Source organism: Podarcis melisellensis, assembly GCF_964234715.1.
Source record: "Podarcis melisellensis genome assembly, chromosome: 7".
Classification (NCBI taxonomy): Eukaryota; Metazoa; Chordata; class Lepidosauria; order Squamata; family Lacertidae; genus Podarcis; species Podarcis melisellensis.
The window spans coordinates 63,167,386-63,191,067 of record NC_138539.1 but is presented as its reverse complement, the minus strand read 5'-3'; the positions used below and the strand labels follow the sequence as shown (position 1 = coordinate 63,191,067).

The window sequence follows — 23,682 nt, the reverse complement described above, 5'->3', positions numbered from 1 at the left end:
CCCGTCGCTCACTTAATAACAGCGGCGCACAAAGAGAGCGCATGACTGGAAGCAGAAAAGTCTCGAGGAGGCTGCTCTTATGTTAACATGCTGCACCTTCTAAGGAACTTAGAAAGAAAAGGGGGCAACTTCGGGCCTCATCCCTTTTCCACCCTCCACTCCCAGCACTATTTCTCCCTACGGAAACTCAAAGAGTAAGCAAGCCCCCTCCCTGCCCAAGGATGAAGGAAGAGGAGATTGTGTGCTTCTTCAGCAACTGCCAAGGAAGAAAGGGGTTAAGCGTGACCATCTTGCTGAGGGAAACAGAAAGGAGCAGCAAGCAGAGGTGCAGGCACAAACAAAACGAAGAGTGAAAGTTATCGGTAGCTTTCAAAAACCGCACCCACAGAAAAAACGCCTCTCCTCCACTACAAACACAGGCAAGCAGAACAGTTGCAGCAGAACAAATCCGTCTCTTATCTTTATCTCTATCCCTCCCCATCACAAGTTTTCAGGACAAAACTCTTTCAGTTGCAGGGGGCTGGGGGCAGAGAGAAAGATGAGCAGCCTCGCCCACCCAACCTCTCCTGGGTGACTGTCTTAGTCCCTGCTGCCCTTTGCTAATAAATAACATTTTAAATGAAGCCTTGGTGACCCTTCCCAGCTTCTGCCCAGCCACAGTTAAGATACTGATGCACACAAAATAAACATCTGCTGCTTTTGTGTGTGTGTGGTTTTTATTTGTGTGTGTGTGTGTGTGTGTGTGTGTGTGTGTGAGAGAGAGAGAGAGAGAGAGAGAGAGAGAGAGAGAGAGAGAGAGAGATAAAACCCTTTGCCTTCCCAACACATCCCAGCCACCTCCACTCCTCTATTAAGCAACCCAAAAACAGTTGTACAAGCTTCTGGCTGCAAAGGCTTGCGTCTACCCGATGCACAATTTTGGCAGGGAATTGGCAAGCAATGTGGCATAGTCTTCCTCAAATCTAAATTATCAGAGGCACTTATCTTCTCTTCCTTCACAAAGAGGTTCTCTTGTCATTTTTAATATTTACCTCACAAAAATATCTAGTGTGAAGCCATGCTTTAAAAAGACTGCAAAGGTGATGTTACGGTTGCCAACTTTGCCAACTTTATTATTTTTCTCCTTTTAACCAGACCTTGGTTAAATGCCTTGATCTGCCAACGTTCCTCTCTGTTCTGGGAAACCAAGTGATTTTTTTTTTAATAGGTCAGGTTGCTGTCAAGCATAGAAACAGGCCAGGCTATTGTTTTCTGGTCAGCTGGCAACTGTAGGTGTTACACCTTTTCTCTTCAATGGCTTTCCACAAAAATAAAAAATAAAATTTGAAGACATCTTTGGCAAACCAGCATTGTCCAACTCTTACTACGCAAAAGAGCCCACAAGGTAGCATTCAATTACATGGATTGTGTTCTTCACACCTGCAACACACCTTACCTCTCTAGATCAGTTTTGAAATTACACATTGGAGGCAAAAGTGAAACACTCACTCCAATAAACCCCAAAGCACCAGTTCTGAACACACCAATTCCAATTTAATGAGCTTACAAATCAGACTGCAATTCTGTAAGAGGACACAAGGGTCAAGATCCACAATATCAGGATGGAAGCGTGCTTGGAACTGAAGCCCAGCTTGTATTATTTAAACATGCAGAAACCCAGAAGGTAACCAACACTTCTTCCATCCTTGTTGCAGATCAGCGCCAAGATAATTTCCAATTTTGATTGTGTGGTTAAAGACACAGGAGCCTTTACAAGGGGGGAAAGTAGGCAAACCTACCATCCCAAGGCTGGAAAACAAACTGAAGTACACTATACTCCTATCACACAGTCATGCTCCAGTTCCTCTTCCCCCTTCCACAGTCATTTTATGTTCCACAAAGTGAAGCAGAACTTGCAGTAGCTGCTTTTGCCAGCCAACCATTTATTTTTAAAGTGGGGTGGCACACTGTTGACTAAAAGCAAAGGTCTAACAGTATAGTGCACCTCATTTACTTTATGTATATTGCTGCCAACTCATTCCAGCCGGTGTAAGTCGAATTATCCAACTTTTCAACCAGCTCCTGCAGCTGCGCGTGTCCCAGAGCAGATGACCACATCCCTCTCCATTTGGGTACCAATTTTTGAACAGATTGCTGCAGTGGAAAAAAAGACACAAGCAGGCCAAGCACTCTCCCACAGGACAGTCGGCAAGGCTAAAATGAGATGCGGCTGACCACTGTTCCTCTTCAACCAGGCCTTTGACTGATTAAAACCCTACAGCCTTTTAAATGTGTCTGTGAGAAATGGGGGGTTATTGTTTTGCTGTTTTGTTTTATTTATTTACTTGTATTTATTCCTGTATTTTATTATGTGAACTGTCCTGGGATCTTATGATGAATGGGGGGAGGTGTGTAAATCTAATAAATAGGTAGCAAATGCGTCACTATTAAAAGCCACTACTATAACATATTCCACTGATTTTTACAAAGTTCACTTTGATCCAATGCTCAATCTTCTTCCAACATAAGCAGCTGACCAGAGTATGACATAGTTAGAGCACATGATACAAATGGAAAGCACTTACTGACATGGAAACTGCTCCAGAATTTATTTATTTTTAAGGCTGTCACTTTTTTATACAGCAACAGCTCTACCGGACTCTTGGTAACCAACACGACAACTCTGCAAAGTAGGCCAGTAGCAGGCCCGGATTGCTGATAGACGATCAAGGATGAAAGAAAGGACTGCTCAAAGTCATCTAAGATGAGACGTTTAAACTGGGGGGCTTTCTTTGTCACCAAGCTCAAGCTACTCCAGTTCACAAATTTGGCTCTATCTTATGTATCCATATACAGATTCACAAATTTGTAGAGTTAGAAGGGAACACGGGGCTCATCTAGTCCAACCCCTTGGAATTGCAGGAATCTTTCACCCAACATGGGACTCGAAACCACAACCTAGAGATTAAAAGTCTCACGCTTTGCCAACTGAGCTATCCCTCCTCATACTATGTATAAAACAAGTTTTGTTGGGTTGTTGTTTTTTAACAACCAACTCATTTTAAATTAAGAGAGCAATAAAAGAACGTTCAGTTATCTAGCGTGAGCCAGAGTATTGCGCACCTAAGATTAATTTTAAAAAGCTCTGAACCTTCTCCACTCTATAGAAAACCTATAACAGTCTGTTTAACAGGGCCGCTAAACACACACACACACACACACACACACACACACACATACCCCTGAAGCCGGCATGGATTATCTAGATGCAATGCAATTGATTTGTGGTGAATTCTCACAAATTCATTAGGACTAGGAACACTTGTTACACCCATCAATGTGCTATTATAAAGATTCATTGGTTTAAAAAATTGTATTTCTCAGTAGATCAAATTATTATAAAATCCATGCAACGGCAATCACCAAAACAATCTTACCACTTACTCACAGAAATATATTAATCAGAACCCATTAAACAAAATGGATTGACTCCAATAATTAAATATAAATGACTGCTGGAAAACCCAAACTTTGCCCCCAGTGTCTAATTACAGCTGTATTAATCACAACAATCTTATAAAAAAGGTTCATTAGGTTTGTTGTACCCTCACAAGCCAAAGTTGTACTCAAAATGCTCAGAGCTGGCTTACAGGGCGTTTTAACAAGTAATGTTTTGCTGCTACTAACAAAAAATTATTTCCCCATTTTATTTTCCAGTTTTGTCCAATGCAGTTGTAAACACTAGAAATTCTTCTAATAGATTAATGTTTAAACTTTTATTATTAATTATTGGCAATTCATATACATCTTTAAGAAAACAACAACCCACAGTACTTTATGGCTCCTGCTAATGATCTTACAGCTATTATCTCCATTCTACAGACATGGAACATGATGTTGAAATGCCAAACTTCCCCAAGTCATCCGTATGGATGACAACTCATAACTCCAATTCCCTGTCTATTGTACAATGCTGCATCTCCACATATAGCTCCATCGGTAGTAGAGCATGAGACTAATCTCAGGTTCGTGGGTTCAAGGCCCCACATTGGGCAAAAGATATTCCTGCATTGCAGTGGGTTAGGACTAGGTGACCCTCATGATCCCTTCCGACTCTACAATTCTATGATTTCAATACATGACACCAAACAAGTGATAGCCATTTCCCATGACAGAGACACAAAAACAACTCTCCTTCCTGACACCAAGGTCACAGTGCTATCCACATGGTAGCCATATGAGCAGATATGGGAAGTCCATTCTGCCTCTCATCTTAACAGTTACGTTCCAGCGTTCAGCTCCACGACATCTTTCCAATGCAGGGAGTCAACCCTGAAACATATGAAGAAGCAATAAAGACCAATGATTTCCTATGCAAGGGCACCAGGACTTTCGCTAAGCACTGAAAGCACACAGGCAACTGACACTGTGGACCAGGGAAAAAGGCAGCTTCCATAGGAAGCCAATGCAAACATTTCCACCTTGACTTGAGGCCCAGCATCTCACAACAATGAGCTGCAATACGTATCAGATTCCTAGTGTTCTTAAAAGTTTTTTTCCCCAAGCTAAGGTTCATCTCCATGCTAGAATTAAATAATAATTCCATTTTCACCTTATATGGAAAGTGATCCTAAACCTACTACTTATGTTATTAATTATTATTATTTATTGAATTTATATACAGTGGTACCTCGATTTAAGAACAGTCCTGTTTAAGAACGATTGAGTTTATGAACTCCGCAAAACCAGAAATAGTGTCCCAGTTTGAGAACTTTACCCCGGTCTAAGAACAGAATCTGAACAGTGGAAGGACAGCGGGAGGCCTCATTAGGGAAAGCTGCCTTGGTTTAAGAACAGTTTTGGTTTAAGAATGAATTTCTGGAACAGATTAAGTTCATAAACCAAGGCACCACTGTACCGCCTCTATACCTGCAGGTCTCACAGCACAAAATCAGAACACAAAACCACAAAATACATAATCAAAACAAAAACAACCCGACAAACCCCCCAACACACTTCAAAAGGGCATAGGATGTCAATCAACCCAGTTAAAGAACAATTTAAAGGCAATTTAAAAGAAGAAGCAGTATTCTCTTGATGGGCAGCAGCAGTCCTTTTGAAGCCTGTCAGGCCCCACCCTGGGCCAGGTGGAGAGAGGCAGAAGCAGGGCCCTCAGGCTCTCAGCATGACTCTCCTTATCCTGGTACCCGCACATAGGCCTGGTTAGATGCAAGGATCACTACCCTCTCATCTCCCATAAAAAGTCTACTAAAAAGCCGTGATGGACAGGGAGAAGAATGATTCATAAGAGCTTACTTTGACATGACTCATCCAACATCTGTTCGTTGAAGACAGATGCTCAGAGGATTACTACCTGGAGGCAACTGGGAACAACATAGCAATGAGATGATGCCTCCCATCTCCTTTGCAATATTCAGTGGCAGATCCTGGTACCAGGATGTGAGGAGCTCAGGGACATTCTGACCTCTGCCAACAAACTCCATCTCCAGTTAAGAGAACACTGAAGATCTATGAACTTGACTGGCAAAGGAGGAAGGCTATCTCAGTAACAGGAACCATACGACAGAAGTAGGTTGACCAAGTCTCATCACACATAAGACCAATTTACATCCCGATGAGCACGAAGTGATATACAGAAAAAGTGTGCATCTTTTTGCGCTCGTTTTCAAACTGACTTTTAAACTTCAGAACAGAACAAGGATCTCTGCCCCATAAGTTTCCACCTCAGAGGGGCTCAATACAAATCTTCTGCCAATAATACTAAGCCAGACTTATTCACACATTTTTAATAGGGTTTACTTGTCCAGAGGTCTACTTCCCCTCGATAGTGCTGGGTCATATGACTCAACGCCTGTGAATGCCAAGAGAACTCTTATGCCTCTTGTTTATAGCATGTGACATTGTGGCACGATGGCACCGTGCTTCCACAATTCAAATTCCTTCACTTGCTTGTCTGCATGATGATCTACAAGCAGGAAGAATCAAAACATAACACAGGCTGAAGTGGCATCAGCAACAACAAGCACCAGGAAACCAGAAAAGGACAGTTCTAGCGTTGCTTGTGTCACTTCTCTCCTAAGCAAAACAAAACCAATCAACTCCAAAGGATGCTATAAGGTGTTCATTTTATTAAATGGGTGCAGCATCTTTGCGAATAGCTAATACAAATGATACAAGCTTAACAGGGTCTTAGAAATCTGCTCTTATTTCTGGTAAAGAGGCCAGCAGCAAAAAAAATGTTTGGGACACTCCTCGGACAATGAGAGATTGCCACACAGTGTATGTCCTATTAGGGTGAAGGCAAGAGAGACCTGCCAAACATGGTGGAAACAGTTTCAAACACACACACACACACCCCTGAATTTAAAGGAATTTTATTTCACAATGCCGGCCTTCACCATCTTCCTGTTTCACTGCTCCCTAAGCTGCTTCAGGATGGCCCCTGTGGCGATTCCAGATTTCAAGGCAGACTTAAAGAGTCCAATTTTTAAATATGAAATGAGACACCCTTTTTAATTCAAGATGAACTGAGGCTGTAAGTAGGGAACTGGATCCCACTGGCAGGCCAAATCTTTCCTTCCCCAGTCCTTGCAAGTCAACTCTTGACAGCTGGAAATATAAAAATGAATACCATCTCCCAAACCTGTCTTTTTGACTGACCTGTCAATCACCTGACATCATTCTAATGTTACCTGTGACATCAAGTGTTGGGCAGGTGAGCACAGTTTGGAGAAAAGGGGCTTGAAGGCCTAATTAAGGGGCCTGTCAGACCAGGATTAAAATACTACTTAAAATGCAGCCTCATTTCAGTAGAAGCCCAGATCAAAAACTGTTTGGGGGGAGAAAAAGTCAAATCTTCACCAAGGCCAACTATCCAGACTGGTCCTACGTGGGCCAGGGAAGTTCCCAGATAGGGGTTCCATCACAGAAGGAAAAGGAAAGAGGGGAAGGGGATCAGGCTGATTCCAAGCCAAAGGCCAGGCAGAACTTCCAAGCAGATCCTAGGGATTTTGGAAGGAATCTAACTTTATACCAATATTGTTGTAAAATATATCAAGCCCCTAAAAGTGTATTTTTTTCTAAAAGACCAGCACCGCCAAACAGAATCCCATCAGTAGTCTTCACAACAGCCTTGCTTGAATGAGCACACAGTTTGGTTTAATCTAAGTGCTGGTACCTGAATGTCAACATCTCGCCAACCTGCCAGCATCGCAGAATGCTCAAACATCTGCCTCCCGCATGAGAGTGCCAGGCTTACCTTCCCAGATGCAGGGGAAAACACTCCGGGGCTCCACCCTACATTTCACCCTAGAGCAGATCTAGGGGGTGGGGTGGGGGGAGAATTGTTGTCTGTACTCACCCTCCCCGGATTCCAAAAACGAACATGGAGACAGAGCTGACTGCCTCAGCCAAAGCGCCAGCAGGAAGAGGGAAACAGGTGAGATGGAATGCAGAGCAGAAGAAGTAGGAGCATCATAGAATTGCAGAGTTGGAAGGAAACATGAGTGCCATCTAGTCCAGCCCCCTGCAGGAATCTTTTGCCCAATGTGGACCTCGAACCCAGGACCCTGAGATTAAGAATCTCATTCCAACCTCCTATAATACCTTTTGATTACATTCATATGTACATTAAAAAAAAATATGGTAACTTGTTCACCCTAGATAATGACACCCTTGAGAACAGAAATAGAGAATAGAAGCTATTCATCCAATTCCTAGATAGATGGTAGATGATAGATAGATAGTTAGATGATAGATGATAGATAGATAGATAGATAGATAGATAGATAGATAGATAGATAGATAGATGATAGATAGATGATAGATAGATAGATAGATAGATAGATAGATAGATAGATAGATAGATAGAAAGAAAGAAAGAAAGAAAGATAGATAGGATAGATGACAGACAGACCTGTCTTTTGTGTAAATGTAAAGGGGGGTAGATCTTTATCGTGAGGTCCAGCACTGTGATCCCGAGTATGTACCCTAAACCAATTTTAGCCCCCCACTACTGCTTTGGGGGCACAACTCCTACAGTAGAAGAACTTACCTAGAGATCAACCCATACAGGTATCTGAAGAAGTGTGCATGCACACGAAAGCTCATACCAAGAACTAACTTAGTTGGTCTTTAAGGTGCTACTGGAAGGAAATTTTTTTTGTTTTGACTATGGCAGACCAACACGGCTACCTATCTGTAACTTACCTAGTGGCAATTACCATAATCCACCTACAATTATAGAGCCAGATTGTCAACGAAATGACCACCACTCTATGACCCAAAATAAATACTGCACCATTCTATCTTAATGGGATAAGCATCAGTTAACTCCCCGGGGTACTGATGCCACTTGGCTATGAAACCAAGGAAGCGAAACAGACAATTTCCTAGTCCATTTTTACATTGTGATTTGAGCGGACCAAAGAGCTGATTAAATGGCTAGCTAATCTACACAAAGCAAAAGCCATTTCCCAAACTTATATCAGTAGATGCAGGTCATCAAAAACACAGAAAACATTAAATATGTTTGTGTGAGATCAACCCATACAGCACACTCCCATGTAGGTCTACTCAAAAGTAAGCCCCACTGAGTTTAAGGATACTTACTCCAAGGTAAGTTTACTGGATTGCCCAATTGTCCAAAAACCTGGAAAACTGATACCTGTCTAAAAGTCACCAATTATTATGTAGATCATGCAGTGAAAAATCCATTCCTGCTCCCTTCAAGAGCACTAGAGTTAGCAAACATGATCATACATGTCCACAGGAGTTCAATTCAATTGCATGAATCCATTTTCTGTTTTCAGGAAGGTTCACTTTCGATACATATTCAATGATCACATTTGAAAGATTATTTTAGGAAAGACGTAGCTGTTTCAAAGAAAGATGCCATGAGCCTTATAAAGCATTGCATACACTGGCAGCCAGAACAGATGACAAACCATCTAAGGTTGCAGCAAGTACCCACATACTTGGGAAGAAGACCAAGTCACATCAACAGAATTACCCTCCAGAAGACTGCAAAGGGCTGCAATGTTAATTCAGCTCAATTCATTGGGCATTGTCCTTTCACAGACATATGCAACATCACTGCAAAAATCCCATAGGTCTAAAAACTCAAGTTGATTTGGTCTCAATTTAATATTCCAAGGATTGAAGTTATTTTGCATAAACACTATAGCAAAATCTAATTTTCTGTAGAGGTATGTTTTGAGTCATGCACATTGCGTAAAGAGGAGTCTCAACCACACACACAAAATTGCTAAGGATCAAGAAGCATCTGCACTCTTGAGAATTATTTCAGCCACAGGATTTAATAACCTGGCACCCCACTTCTAAAAATACACCTATCAGCAACAGCACACTGGACAGCTTATTACCAAAATAGCATCCTGTGCAAGGCAAGTGGGCATGGCCATTTTGCTATGCCGCATGCCAGGTCCAATGTAATTTTATTGACAAGACACCATGTACAAAAGTCTTGACACAAGCACCACAAGCTGGTCTTCTCCCAGTGCAAACAATGCACAACATAAAACCTATTCAGGTGTTCTTTTTCCTCAGGGGATGAGGGGGCGAATGTGCTGGTCTACTTTGCTCCCTCCAATGAACTGGAGGGCAACTGTCTATGGCAGGGAGCCTGCTGTTCTAATGGGGTCTCCTTCCATGGTTATGGAAGGTTGTCAATAGAACAGGGAACCTAAAGAAGCAGAGCAGCCATTAACAAGGTGCATCTATAATATATATATACACAGAGAGTGTGTGTGTTAATTGAACTCCTGAGAACTTAAAAAAAGCAGACTGGGAATTCTAGGAAGGCACCATCAAATAAAAGAATCTAAAAACAAAAAACCCCACTGTGTACACAGAACATGCACAGGAAACAAACCCACTTCAGATTTTAGTAATTACGCCAAATACAGTATTATGGCGATGACATACTGTGGCTCAAAGTAGTTGGGTGTTCAATTAACATTAAACAAGGGCAGCTTGATCAACCAATCTCAATACTGGATCTTTCAAGACCCAATTGTTACTATTGCTGCTTCACGTGAATGAAACAGGCATATTTCTGAGCATCAGTGTCCAACTGGGGGCTTTTTAAATATCAAAGCAGCATACAAAAAACTTTTAACAGTTCTATATATTATTTAAGTCGCTAGAAACATGGCAGCATAAACCATCACGGCTTTGGACACACAACAAAGTACTATGGGGTAAAAGATCACATGTATACTCAGGACAGTATGTTTCTACATCGAAAGGCACAGGAGTGCCCCAATATGGGGTTGCAGTACTGTAGTGCTTTTCTCAGCCATCAACTACGGGGCAGTAGCCAAACTTGGCCTGTTGCAACAAAGACAGCCTTAGTCAGTACACAACTACAGTGGTACCTCAGGTTACATATGCTTCAGGTTACATACCCTTCAGGTTACAGACTCCGCTAACCCAGAAATAGTACCTCAGGTTAAGAACTTTGCTTCAGGATGAGAACAGAAATCGTGCTCCAGCGGCAGCAGGAGGCCCCATTAGCTAAAGTGGTGCTTCAGGTTAAGAACAGTTTCAGGCTAAGAATGGACCTCTGGAACGAATTAAGTACTTAACCCGAGGTACCACTGTACACTGGAAAAGCCAGGCCACATACCACTGGTGGCAGTAGATATAATGAGGCCCGGTTGCTTGTTTACATGCACATCAACCCTCTTGCCTTCTACAATGTAAGTGGCTTTGGCCTCACATCTGCCACACCACTACAGGCCAGCGAGTCACAACAGGGCTCAGTTGTGCTAACACACCCAGAAGAAATAAACGGGAATGCTGCAGCTCCCCTCCCAAAAATCATAGTTCACATCTCTCTTCAGTATTTTCTCCCAGCCTCAGGATTCAGAAAAAAAACCATGTGAATCTCAGTAGTCTGCAACGCGGCCTGCTGAGAGTGAACAAGCAGCAGAGATTCTCTGTGCACAATTAAATGCAAAAAAATGATTAAATGTGTGCTTACACAGCAAAAAAAAAAAGAGGTGATGCCCAGATGACTATGGACTTCGCTTTCCTGGGAACTGCTCAGGGTTTGTATTCTACTATACACATTTTGTTGCGGTGTATAGGGGGAAAAAACTCTGTATGGATCCACTGCCTTCCAAAGTATTTGTGGTTCAAAGACTAGTTGGCCTTTTCTTTAAAAAAAAAAGTGAGCAGAAAACATGAATTCACCCACGAATGAAGTTTAGCAATGGTACGTGCAAAAAAGCTGCTTCAGCCACAGGGTGTCAAGTAACGAATCACACTCCTCGACGCAACGGGTTGCTTAACATTTCATGCACCTGCCCACTGTCTTCAGAGCGCCTGGCTCTGCAACCAGTCGAGGCGGGCTGCTTACTAAATTGCAAGGATGCCAAAAGAGGGAAAGGAAAGGCATACACACAGGTAAATAAAGGATCTTCCCTAGGGTGGGGAAAAGAGTTCATATTCTTTCACATATACAGTGGTACCTCGGGTTACATACGCTTCAGGTTACAGACTCCGCTAACCCAGAAATAGTGCTTCAGGTTAAGAACTTTGCTTCAGGATGAGAACAGAAATCATGCTCCGGAGGCACGGCGGTAGCAGGAGGCCCCATTAGCTAAAGTGGTGCTTCAGGTTAAGAACAGTTTCAGGTTAAGTACGGACCTCTGGAAAGAATTAAGTACTTAACCAGAGGTACCACTGTATATTGGTGTCCTGCTCCCGCTCTCTTTTCTTGTACAAGCTCCACCCAAATGGAAGACTCAATTGTCTTTTCATCAATACCAATAAGCAAAGCCACACACACATGTCAGTACACTTTCTGGGCTGGGGAGCAGTTGCAACAGCGCACAGAGCTGTTTGTGAAGGGGCGCAGAACAGGAAACGGCATGTGTGCCGCTGGGAGTCAGCTAAGAAGAGAAAAAAATCAGCACAGCCATTAAGGCAAGCCCAGCAGTAAGGAGTCCTAAAAACACAGGGGTTAGAAAAGATAGTGTTTCTAGGAACTCCATGTTATCTTTGCAAATCTCATTTTGTCAGCATGCTTGTGGCATCACAGAGGCTAAAAGACCGAATGACCACTTGGGGAAGTCCCCTGCCTTGGCAATAAATGTGCTAGGTAGCCTTAGAGCAGGGTTTCCCAAACTTGGGTCTCCAGCTGTTTGGGGACTACAATTCCCATCATCCCTGACCACTAGTCCTGCTAGCTAGGGATGATGGGTGTTGTAGTTCCAAAACACCTGGAGACCCAAGTTTGGGAAACCTTGCCTTAGAGGAAAACCCGCTCTATAAACAACACGGGAACAGCAATATGGGTCTACCATTTCAGGTGTTTTGTAATGATTACAGTAAGGTAGCAGCCACTTTGAACATTCTAAAATACGAAATATTATAAGCGTTCCTGTATTTCGGGTAACCCCAAATAGCTAAGATACCAAATTATATGAAACCATTGACTACACTTCCCTGGGCTTAATCTGTGCGAGTCCTCAGCCCCAGCATCTGTTCTCAAAGCTACGGCTCAATCGCAGAAAAGATGGACTGCACTACTCAGCAGGTGAAGAGTGAATTTCTACTGTCACTGGGCAACCAGAGTGGCTCTAGGCGAATGGGAAAGGCTTCTAGGATGGACTACGCTCCTTAAATTTTTGGAGAGAAAGACTTTTCAGCATACAAGAGTGGGATTTCTCTCTCTCCTTAAAAATTCATTTTGCCCTGGCAAGTAATAATACTCATAAAAACCCAAACCGTTCTCAGTGCTGAGCATCATTTACCCAAGTATAATACTTTCCAGATACTGAAGCAGCAGGATAAGAGAATTTGCGGCCCTACAGATGCTGATGGGACTCTCAGAGACCACCCACTCCAGCCAGCAGAACCAACAGCCAAGGATGACAGGACCTCTAGTCAAATCTGATTTAAAGTTATGCCTACTGCCTTGGAAACCACCAAAAATGGCATCACCACCATATTCCATTAGCCACGTTTTGCGAGCTAAACATTTCCACCATCTTTATTTCGTGCCTCTTGTAACCAGTGTTCGAAATTAGCCAGGCTCGTTTTGCGACTGGAGCAGGTCCAGTTGCAACCATGTGGAAATCTCTGGATGCCAGGTTGGCAAAATGTCGCTTTGAGAAGGATCTGAAATATTTTCCTTGAAGCTTAAATTGGATTGGTTTATTTGACATTTTAACGTGCTGCAAACTGCTTTGAGATTTGTTATTTAAAATATATAGCAGTATAGAAATGGAATTAATAATAGTAATAATAAATTCCATGGGGGGGCACAGCACCAAGACATTCCATGGTGGCGACCGCAGTCCAGATTCAAGGTGCCATTTGGTGATTAGATTACATATCTGAGTTTCTAACACTGCTTGTAACTTCTGTGCATGCCGTAGATAAGGCATAGGCAAACCCGGCCCTCCAGATGTTTTGGGACTACAATTCCCATCATCCCTGATGGTCCTGTTAGCTAGGGATGATGGGAGCTGTAGTCCCAAAACATCTGGAGGGCCAAGTTTGCCTATGCCTGCTGTAGATGTGTTAGCTAGCACCTGCACCCCAGTTAAAGCCCCCAAATAGAGAGCTATGCACAAAGGCCACAGCAAGCAGCAGGCTTCTGTTGTTGTTTTTAGAGACACTTCCTAGAATACCAATATGAGTAAGAGAACCAAGGGGTAGTCATAGCACATGACATGCACAAACACAGAGAGCAATCTCAGTAAAAGGCCACAGCCACACTTCACATACTGACACAGCAGAATTCCACATGCAATTGCGGAATAGAGCACAGCCCGAGCTCTGCTTGATCCGTTTACCCATATTTAGGTCCCTGGCTCCAGCAGGGCTCAAAGCATGTTTCCACTAGGGTGGCCAGATGTAAAAGACAACACACCTCTGGTGTTCTCTTAAGAGCTGTGCAGAAGAGCAACCGCTGGCACAGCCAGTATTCCCCAATCCACGTAAACCTTAAGGGTCATCAGAACTTGGTCTTCCCTTTTCCCATCTGGTCACCTTCACTTAGAAATGTCAAGTCTCTCTGAAGCCAAATATGTGTCAGGCAAAGTACTGTTGCCAAAAGGAGCAGACAACCAAGCACAACTGCAGCGTCTTATTCGTTTCTGTGGGGTTTGTGCAGCAGCAAAAATCAACCCAATGAGTATTTTGTGGGTTACTGCCGAAAGCAGGCATGAGGCCCAGAAGGTTGTGAGCATGAAAACAGTGTTAGAAATTCAGATATATAAACTAATCGCCAAATGGCACCTTAAACCTGGGTTATGGTTGCCGCAATTGAAATGTATAGGTGTCAGGGTTGGTTGGTTTGCAACTGAACTATTAATAACAACAACAACAACAACAACAACAACAACAACAACAACAATAATAATAATATAAAGCAGTATAATAATAATAATAAGGAACAAGTCTCAAAAGTGGTATACAACACATTAAAACATCAAATAAAACAATCCAGAATAAAACAAAATCAAGCTTCAAGGAAAGTATTTCAGGTCCTTCTCTAGGTGACATTTTGCTTTCCCTTGTTGCCAACCTGACAACCAGAGATCTCCACATAACTGAACCCATGCCAGTCACAAAATGTGCCTGGCTAATTTCGAATACTGCATGGAACCTGCAGTTACTCCTAGCTATTGGCCATGCTGTCTGGAACTGATGGCAGTTTCAGCCCTCTGGAAGGTGTTGCAACTACAGGTTCCCCATCCCCGAGAGAGAGAGAGAGACCTGTGTCTTAAAATCAGGGGTTGAATACTTCCTTCAACCACTTCCTTAAAATGCAATAAATTTACCTGCTAGGCAGCTCCACCTAGTCCAGCAGTATTCAGTGTTTTTGATCCCTAAGTAACCCTTTCCACACAGACTTATTTCCAAAAGAATCCCTGAAGAGGATTCTGGGGCACAGACAAGTCATGTGGGTCACATACACTGACCAGGCCTATCAGGCTTTAGCATCACCCCACATGTACCATGGGTATAGCCAAGAGTACACCTGACACTTCTTTGCAGCAGAAAAATGGCTGGCGATCCAACATGGCAGCCTAGTCATGTTTCAATAAAGTTTGCGGAACTATAGCTCGGTTAGAGAATACATGCTTTGCATGCAGAAGGTCTCCAGGTTCAATCCAGAGCATCAGGTAAAACAGGTCTAGAAGACATCTCCTCCAAACCTGGAGAAGTCCTCCTGCCAGTCACAGAGGAGGCAATATGGCTACCCCTGGCAACCATGAAGCCTACAAGCCCCCCACCCCTTTGCCACGTGGTGGGGAGGGTTGTTACAATTTCTCCCCCAGCCCCACAAAAACACAAAGGTGAAAGGAGGAAGTGACAGCATAAAGGTGAAAGCATCACTTTCTCCCACTCCCTCTTTTCAACTCTACATGCATTTTCAAGACACGGATTGGCACCTGAGCAGCTGAAAGGAAAGCAAAGCGACCAAAAGCGTTAAGAGGCGAGCAGGAAGGATAGGTGGGAAATTGGGGGGGGGGTCCCGATATGGGCAACTGGGAGGAAAATGTAGCAACCAGAGAGAGAAAGTGGGGTGCCACAGGAGAGAAGGCAACGAGACATATCAAATACAGTAAAATGGATCCTCTTGGAAGTTGCGTAATTTTTCGACAGGTTCCTCACACATCCCAACCAAGTCACAGCTCCCATCTGCTTTCATTGAATGAAGCATACAAATTATGGATCCAGAGCTGTCACGGCACAACAACATAGATTCGAATCACAGGTCCAAATTGATCTTCAGGAGGCTTACAAGGGCTTCCCTCAAAACCACCATCACATCTCTGTGTCCAGAGAGATGCTCTGTGGTTTGTTGTTAGTTTCGCTGTCGCCCTATGTAAAAATAGCCTTGAAAATCCGTTAGGATCCTTATATTGCATCAATGCTTTTGTGGTGCTGGCTGGCCTGCACTGGATCTGTTTTATTTGGTGTTTTAATGTGTTGCAAACTGCTTTGAGATTTGTTCTTTAAAATACGAAGCAGTATAGAAAATGAAATTAATAAAAATAATAAATCCCAATGCAAAAAAAGGGGCGCCTAGACATTCCATTGTGGCGACCATAACCTAGGTTTAAGGAGCCATTTGGCAATTAAGATTATATATCTCGAGTTTCTGACACTGGGTTCGAACCTACAATTCTGAGATTACAATTCAAGCCCTCTGTTAGTCTAAAGAGAAACATCAGATGCTGCTGCACTGCTTTAAAAACGAAGCCTTTCAAAACTACCAGGTTAAGAAGAGTACTCCTGTCAAAAAGAGCAAGCAGCCTTGCAGTGCTAGTTTTTCTGTGAGTCCCAAGAGAAGAGCCACACATTATTATTTTTAAAGAGCAAGGCCACAGAAGCCTGCAGAGTCCTTAAGATTCCAGAGGCATGTGCCTCAGAGTGACGAACTTCAGCAATATGAGGTTACCCCGCTAATTTTCTCTGAGCAATCCAAGCCAGCCCTCTGTGCAACTACCAAGAAAAGCTGAGTCAACATTCTGGTCTGAGCCAGACAAGTGCAAACTGGATCATGCATAAAATCTGGACTCAGAGGGGACAGGGAGGGTGTGGCACATTCCCTAGCAACCAGCTGCAGAACTTTAGGATGCTTCAAGTGCTGTTTCTACAAAGCATTGCTTAAAATGACGAGGTGCCCCAAAAATCCAAATTGCAAGGAAAATCCAAACTGTATACAGAGTTTGTTGATGACGACCAGCTGCATGTAGAAAAGGTGTCTGTGCAGAATTCTCCACACCCCTTTAATCACATACTTTAAATGGAAGCCCAACATCAGGAAATGATAAACAATCCTTAACTGAGCAGCAATTATAACTCTAATAAATTAACGGGCTTGCCCATTAATTCCCAGGAGCAAAGATTCCACTTAAAATAAAATAAAAAGGACAAAAACAACCCCCCCCTTTTTTTTTGCTAAGGACCACCCACTAGCCAGCGCTGCCAATGCCATGGTTTGGCAACTTGGGAGCAACCCATGTCTTTGCATACCTCTCCTCCCCACTCGCTCAGGCACTGCCTCTTCTCCCTTTCAGTGCAAGATAGCTGTCGTTAGCATTTCATGAGCACAAGCCAGAACCCCAAATTAAAAAGGTGTAAGCTGGGGTGGGGTGCATGCAAACCCAGAAGATGCTCCTGACTGCCAAATCATGGATCCGTAGTTCAGTGGCAGAACATTTGCTTAACATGAGGAAGGTTTCAGGTTCAAATCCTGACATCACCAGTTACCTGGACCAGGTAGCAAATTATGGGGAAGACTGTGTGGCCAGTGACCCTAAGAACCACTTTGTTTCTTTTCTTTGTATTTACCTAAGTAGTAAAGAAATACCCGGGTGATTTGTATGGATGTTCACTCACACTGAAAAACATTCACTCCAGGGATCTGCCAAACTGAAAGCCAAACCCCTGAGCACTTGCAAGAGCTATGCCTGATGCAAAATGGCATTTCAGAGAGAAAACGCAAGTCTCCCTTTGGAAACCACACAAGACCTTGTGGCGGCTCCAGAATTCCAGAAAGGGACACATTTCTTTTTAATCTGTTGCCCCAAGAGTCCTGTGTCATCTTAAAGACTAAAAAACACACACCAACAAATCAGAACGTGAGCTTTCGGAACTGAACGGAGGATCTCTCCTGCAGGTAAGTTAGGCAATACATCTGCCAGTCTTTAAAGGTGCTACCCTAAGGGGCTTTTTCTTCTGAAGGAAGGCGCTAGAGAATTTGCACTAAGAAAAGGAGAAAATGATACAATGCAGACCCCCTGGTCTAAAGCAAAGAGGAATAACTACAAAAAAAAAGTCAAGATCTTCAAAGCAATTGATAATCCCCTTTAAACATAACAATGCCTGCATAGGGGTTTCAACTGCTTCCCTCTGCCTTGTTGGTAAAGACCCCTTGAATATCTGCAGGTGAATCCTCCTTAAAACTATTCAGCTGCCCTGTCTCAGAGGCCTTCGAATTCCCTTAGCATTACTTACCTGAATCACATTGAATAAACAGTCCCCACCCATCACCTACTTCTTTTGTCTACAGCACCTATTCAGGGAGAGCTACCTTTATTGACTGCAAGGCCGGTTAGCATGAAAAACTGGAGAAGTAGCACACAGAACAAGATGCACTAGAATGACTTGCATCCTGCTGCAGGCAACGAAATCTACAGACTGTTCTGCTGAACCGATGGGGAGCAACTCAATATTCATTCCAGATCTGCAAGGTTTGGTTAAAAGGCCCCTGCCCTTCACAGGTGAGCTGCTGTTCGGCCATATATTCCACTGAGGAAGCCAAAAGCCATTTTAAAACAGCACACCAAAAAGTCACGTTTCTTTTGCATTTCACAGAAAAGCAACTGCCACGGGGTACAGCTTTTAATTGGGCCTAGAAGAGAGCACATCACATCCATGTTATCCTTAAGATTCACACCAAGAAAGAAGCAAGGATGTTTCAGTTTGGCTATTTCTTCTGCCAACACCTGTTGCTGCCTTAAATAATGTATGTCCTACCTGCAAAACCATTGCCCTATTTAATGCCAACAAGGAGCAGAACTGGGCTGAAAGGTGGGAATGTTTCAGAACTGTTTTTGTATTAGAAAAGGTACAAGCGCTCAATTTCTCCACTGAATCTATGGTACTCCCTTGTTTTCAACAGCCTATATTTCAGGGCGATAGCGTTGCGTAACATAGAAATCGGCATCCTTTGTTTCACACTACTGCTACCCAGAACGGTATCGTTTCATCCCATCGCTCATTTCCAACAACTGGATTTAGCACCTTTTGCACAGAAACGCAGAGATTTAGCACCTGTTGCAAAATGAAACACATGAGGCTAATCTCCTCAAATTCCCGCCCCCCCCCCGTGTGTCCTAAAAACAACCACCTTGCCCCTCAACCCCACACAGATACACTCAACGCAGCCTGGAAAGAAGTGCGAGAGAAGACACATAACCTCCCTAAACCTGCATAGAGAAGATGCCAGGACCACCCTATGGTAGCAAATTTACACAACATTGCTCCCCCAAACAACTGCAATGCTTCAACCAGGTAGTACATTTAGCAGAATGTGATCGTGAAAGAATCCTACGAAAAAAACACCAATCCGAGTTTGCGAGCAGGAACAATTTGGAATTTGGTTGTGGGAAATCCACACTGAAATACTTGCTCAGCTATAGTGCTAGTTGACTTTGGATGACCCATCACTATCCATCTTGCAGCCAAATTTACCTCCCTTGGCTGCTGTGAGGCAAATAGGGCTGGATACTAATAATCCTCCAGAAGAGGTCCAGAGGGTGACAACACCAGAACAGGCCTTTTCTGCAGTGGCTCCCCACATGTGGAATGCTATTCCCAGCAAGGCTCCTCTGACACCTTCGTTACATGTATTTAGGCGCCAGGCAAAAACATTCCTCTTTTCTGGTTTATTAAACAATCTTTGGCCTTTGGGGGGTATTGTTTTTGTTTGTTACCATGCTATGCATCTTTCTGTTTTTATATTGTAACCAACCCAGTGATCCTCAGATGAAGGGTGGTATACAACTTTAATAATATAATAAAAATGCAATGAATACAAGCAGAAAACACACTTTTCTCCTATTCAAGCCAAGTCATATTTCATGTGAACAATTTCATTTAAAGAATAGGTATCTTTGCGGACAAGAGCATCCATAAACAGTACAGGTGTCAGGGTGGCAAATTTGCTTGAAAGAGATACGTGAGAAACACTCATAAGCCATAGAACACCACCTAGTTTATATACTTATCTTCACATTATATTTCCATGAACCCAACAGGCATCAGATTAGTGAGTCACACACACTGCACAACTTTCTTATTTGCTAAGAATCGATTCTTGAAAAGCAGTGTATATTTCTGCCCTGACATGTTTCCGTCCGCACTATTTGTTTCAAATTTAGTTTTCATTGTTCCTGCCACAACCATCAGGACTAGCAACCACAGGTTTCTGACAAGACTTTGCTGCATACACAAGGCCCACAGAAAATGGGATGATAAACCTACTTCTTATCACAACTGCTGGAGACTCCAGGGCAGGCCACAGATTTCTGAGCCACTTTACAAATTCAGAATTCCTATCCTTAACAGGGTTTTCCCTATCAATTAATAAGATTGGGGCCATTGTCACCACTTATCTGCTATCCAAAGACGCTTCTTTGCAAGCTTGAGGGCAAAGGTATTTCAAAAGGGAGAGGGGTGGGGGAGAAGAGAGAAGGAAAATGTAAATTAATTCCTACCCCTTTCTAAGCTTCGGGTCGCTCTTCAGAAATGCACTTTATATCTGTAATGGGGGAAAAGAGAATAAAAAGTTAAGCTAACTGTTTTGTGTGGAAAAAATATGTGAACCAGTATCCAGAAAGTTAAAAAGTGATGCAAATATTTAAAAAAAAAAACCAAACCAACATTATTCATCTGGTAGCATGTCACATAACTTTCCCCAACATAAAATGAATTGACACAAGCACACAAGCTTTGAGAACAGCACACAAGTTACACACCATGACTCCAGCTGTGCTGTAATAGACTTCTTTGTTTCCTACACAAATCTATCTGATGTTTGAGGCAGAAACATTGCATTCCACCTGTGTTTCAACTCACTACATCAGCCAGTACTGGGGGGCGGGGGGCAGGAGGTACGAGAAAAAGGAATTTCTGCTGCAGAAGTTTCTATAAACACCAAGTTGGAAGCAAGTATGTTCTCAGGACATTTCCTGATAAATTGCCACCATCAACCCTAAAAAAAAATAGACTTATATGGAAGCACATCACATTTTGAAAGTTACCTGTAACCAAGCCTTCTATCCTACTAACCCAGCCACACATAGCAGGGAGCAAATTCAACATGACTTGCTTCTGAGTAATGATTATTAAACTCATGATGCCATGTGCTGTTAACTTCTCAACTCTATGAAAGCATCCATTAAGGGAACGCAGGTCATAATTCTACAAATACGTAAGATACAGGAGTTTACATATTAAGAATGTGATATGAAAATATTTCTGACATTGAGCACAAAAGTTTAGTCTGATTTTAAGTTCGAGATACCCAACGTGGTAATTTAAGAGGGGAAAAAGTGGTTTTATTTTATTTACAAAAGGAAAGGAGAAAGAGGATGAATCCCTGATAGATGCACTTGGGTTAATTTTAGCATCCTTCTGTTTAGCTGCTTAGCAACACTTATCCTATGACCTTCTCCGCACCACCTACTTTCGCAAGGGATAACATGTATAACCTGAGAGAGCTAGCAACGATAGCCAGTTTTGACTAGCAGCGTAAGACAGCCGATGCAAAAACCAGCTTTTACTACAAGCAAAGAAAAAGAAAGAAAAAGAAGAAACCAGGGAAGAGCATCTCTAATTATGACACCTTCAGTAACGGAAAAGCTGAGTGTAGATGCGGAAATGGATCTAGAGTACATAAATCATCTCGAAGAAACCCAGGAAACCCATAAGGCTACAAGGGACATTTTGCAAAGGCCTGGAAGAGGAGGGGAGGGGGAATTTTGAAATGCACGGTCTGCCCTTAGGCCAAAACAAGTTTGCTAAACCCACTACTAAGTCACAAGAGATTTTCCCACCTGAGGTTTTACTTTAGCAATCTCTAGAGACTCTCAGAAGTCCAAGCCAGGTTCATCATATGCAAGGATGGGTGTCATCTATCTGGCTATTGAACAGGAAAGAGTGAGCTCTCATGCAAATTGTTTGATTTTCAGAGCAGTTCAATAATCGTAAGAGTTCCGGTTTTTAAAACTTCGTATTAAAAACTAATTATAAGAGGGGGGACAGTTTTATTAAATGGGAACAAATTAGCTGAAAATTTTCAGGTAGCTTTCCCCTAAGCTTAAAAAGTCTGCAAAATTTTACATTAACCCAAACTTAACATACACCACGTGTATATGGCTGGGGTTGCTATAAGAGGCAGACACACACATACACAAGACATCAGTTTCTGGCCAATTGCCCTGAAACAATTAAAGCCATTAGGTGTGTCTTAAGCGAAGGATGAAAAGAAGTGTTGTGGTAACTTGATTGATTGGATGATGGAGCCATGCTGTTTCTGAGTTTCTAACACACAAAGGGGTCTATTCTCCCAGGGATGTACTTGCAACACCAGTTAATGCTAATGGGCATTATGCAGACACATCAAGAGGAGGTCTATACCCCTAAGCCTTCAAAGGGAAAATAAAACCCTAAAACAAATATGGCTTGTGTGACCATGAGTCACTGGGTCCATGTCTATCTCCCCCTGCATGCGCATATACACATATTCATCTGAGGAGAGAGAACCAAGCGGATGAGGGCAACTTTTTTAACCCTTCCCAAACTGCATCCAATTCTTCATGCCACCATACCCTTTTAAAGATATCAGCCAATAGTTAGTGGAAGGGTCCCAATTCCAGGAGTTACTGAAAAAGCAGCTATCTTAAAAGAGGCAAGCATCGGTGTGAAAAGCAGAGAGAATTAAGATTCCCCCTTTCGCACAGCCAATTTTTTTCCTGCCCAAAGGATGAGAAAAACTACATTAAACACGAGTGACCTTGTCCAAAAGGTAAGACATAAAAGGCAGTCAGAAAATGCAAAGTTTCAAGCACTTTTCCCTTGCCAGGAATCAACCAACTAACGTAACCGCCTTCACAGGCTGAAGACACCAGATTTATGCCCAGATGATAATATATACCTGCTACAGATTTCCCCCTCTTAGCACTAAAAACTGTAAAGAAAAAGGACCAATCCCATCTCAAGAGGAAAAATGAAGGGAAGTGCAACTCCGCCATCCTTTTCAAAGTCAGACCATTAAAAGTCAAGGAAATGGCATTTTAATGAGTTATTTTCTCCCCACCACCCAAGAAAAAAACAAACTTAAAACCCCCCACAATCTCCCCAGGAAGAGTGCAGTTTGGGTATTGCTCTGAAGCCCCTTCCGAATTTGGGACTGTCCATCGGGACCTGGGCTCTTCGTTCTCTCTCCTCGCCAGGCAAAGGAGCACAAATGTGCTGAGCTAAGAGAAACCGCTCTCCCCTCCTCTTTTATAACCCATCAAGGATGCATTGCAGAGCACTGGGAGAGGAGGGAGAGACAGATAGTGTAACGAAGAGGTAAGAAGAGGGGGTGGGGGGGGAGAGAGCCGGAGGGAGGGGAGGGCAGAGCCAGAGCAAACTTATCAACCCACATGACAAAGTTCAATCCACCTCCACCATCAACAAGCAGCGGCGGCGGCGGCGGCTCCTCCTCCTCCTCCCTCTGCGAAAGTTTTCACAGCATCTCCAGCCTCCTCTCTCTCGCTGCTCTACTCTGCCCGGCAACGAGATGCCTCTCTTTGCCTGTTGCACAACTGCGAGCTAGAAAGCTGGAAGTTACTTTGGCCGAGGACGGAGGAGAGCAACCACCACGTTTTCCATGGCTGCTCTTCACCCACATACACCCACACACACACAAAAAGCACCTTCTCTCTCGCTCTCGGTTAAATAAAGGCAACAGCGAGCGAGCCCAACGGCAGGGAAAAGTTTGAGCAAGGGCAGAAAAAAAGTTTGATCAAGTTGCAAAGAGCGGCGAGAAAATCTCTCTCTTTTTTTTGCAAACTCGCTCCATGTTTGCATGGGTGTGGGGAGGTCATAAAAGATCGGGTGGGTGTTTATTTTTTCCTC

The 23,682-nt window shown here is 43.1% G+C and overlaps 1 protein-coding gene across 3 annotated transcripts in view; it reads right to left on the bottom strand.

Moving 5' to 3' along the window:
- Positions 1 to 23,682, bottom strand: part of RREB1 (ras responsive element binding protein 1) — a 128,932-nt gene that overhangs the window by 102,620 nt on the left and 2,630 nt on the right. For all 3 annotated transcript variants that reach the window (XM_081918149.1, XM_081918151.1, XM_081918150.1), the window contains exon 2: positions 20,274 to 20,317. The gene's annotated coding sequence lies outside the window, so the exon portion shown is untranslated. The remainder of the gene's footprint in view (positions 1 to 20,273; positions 20,318 to 23,682) is intronic.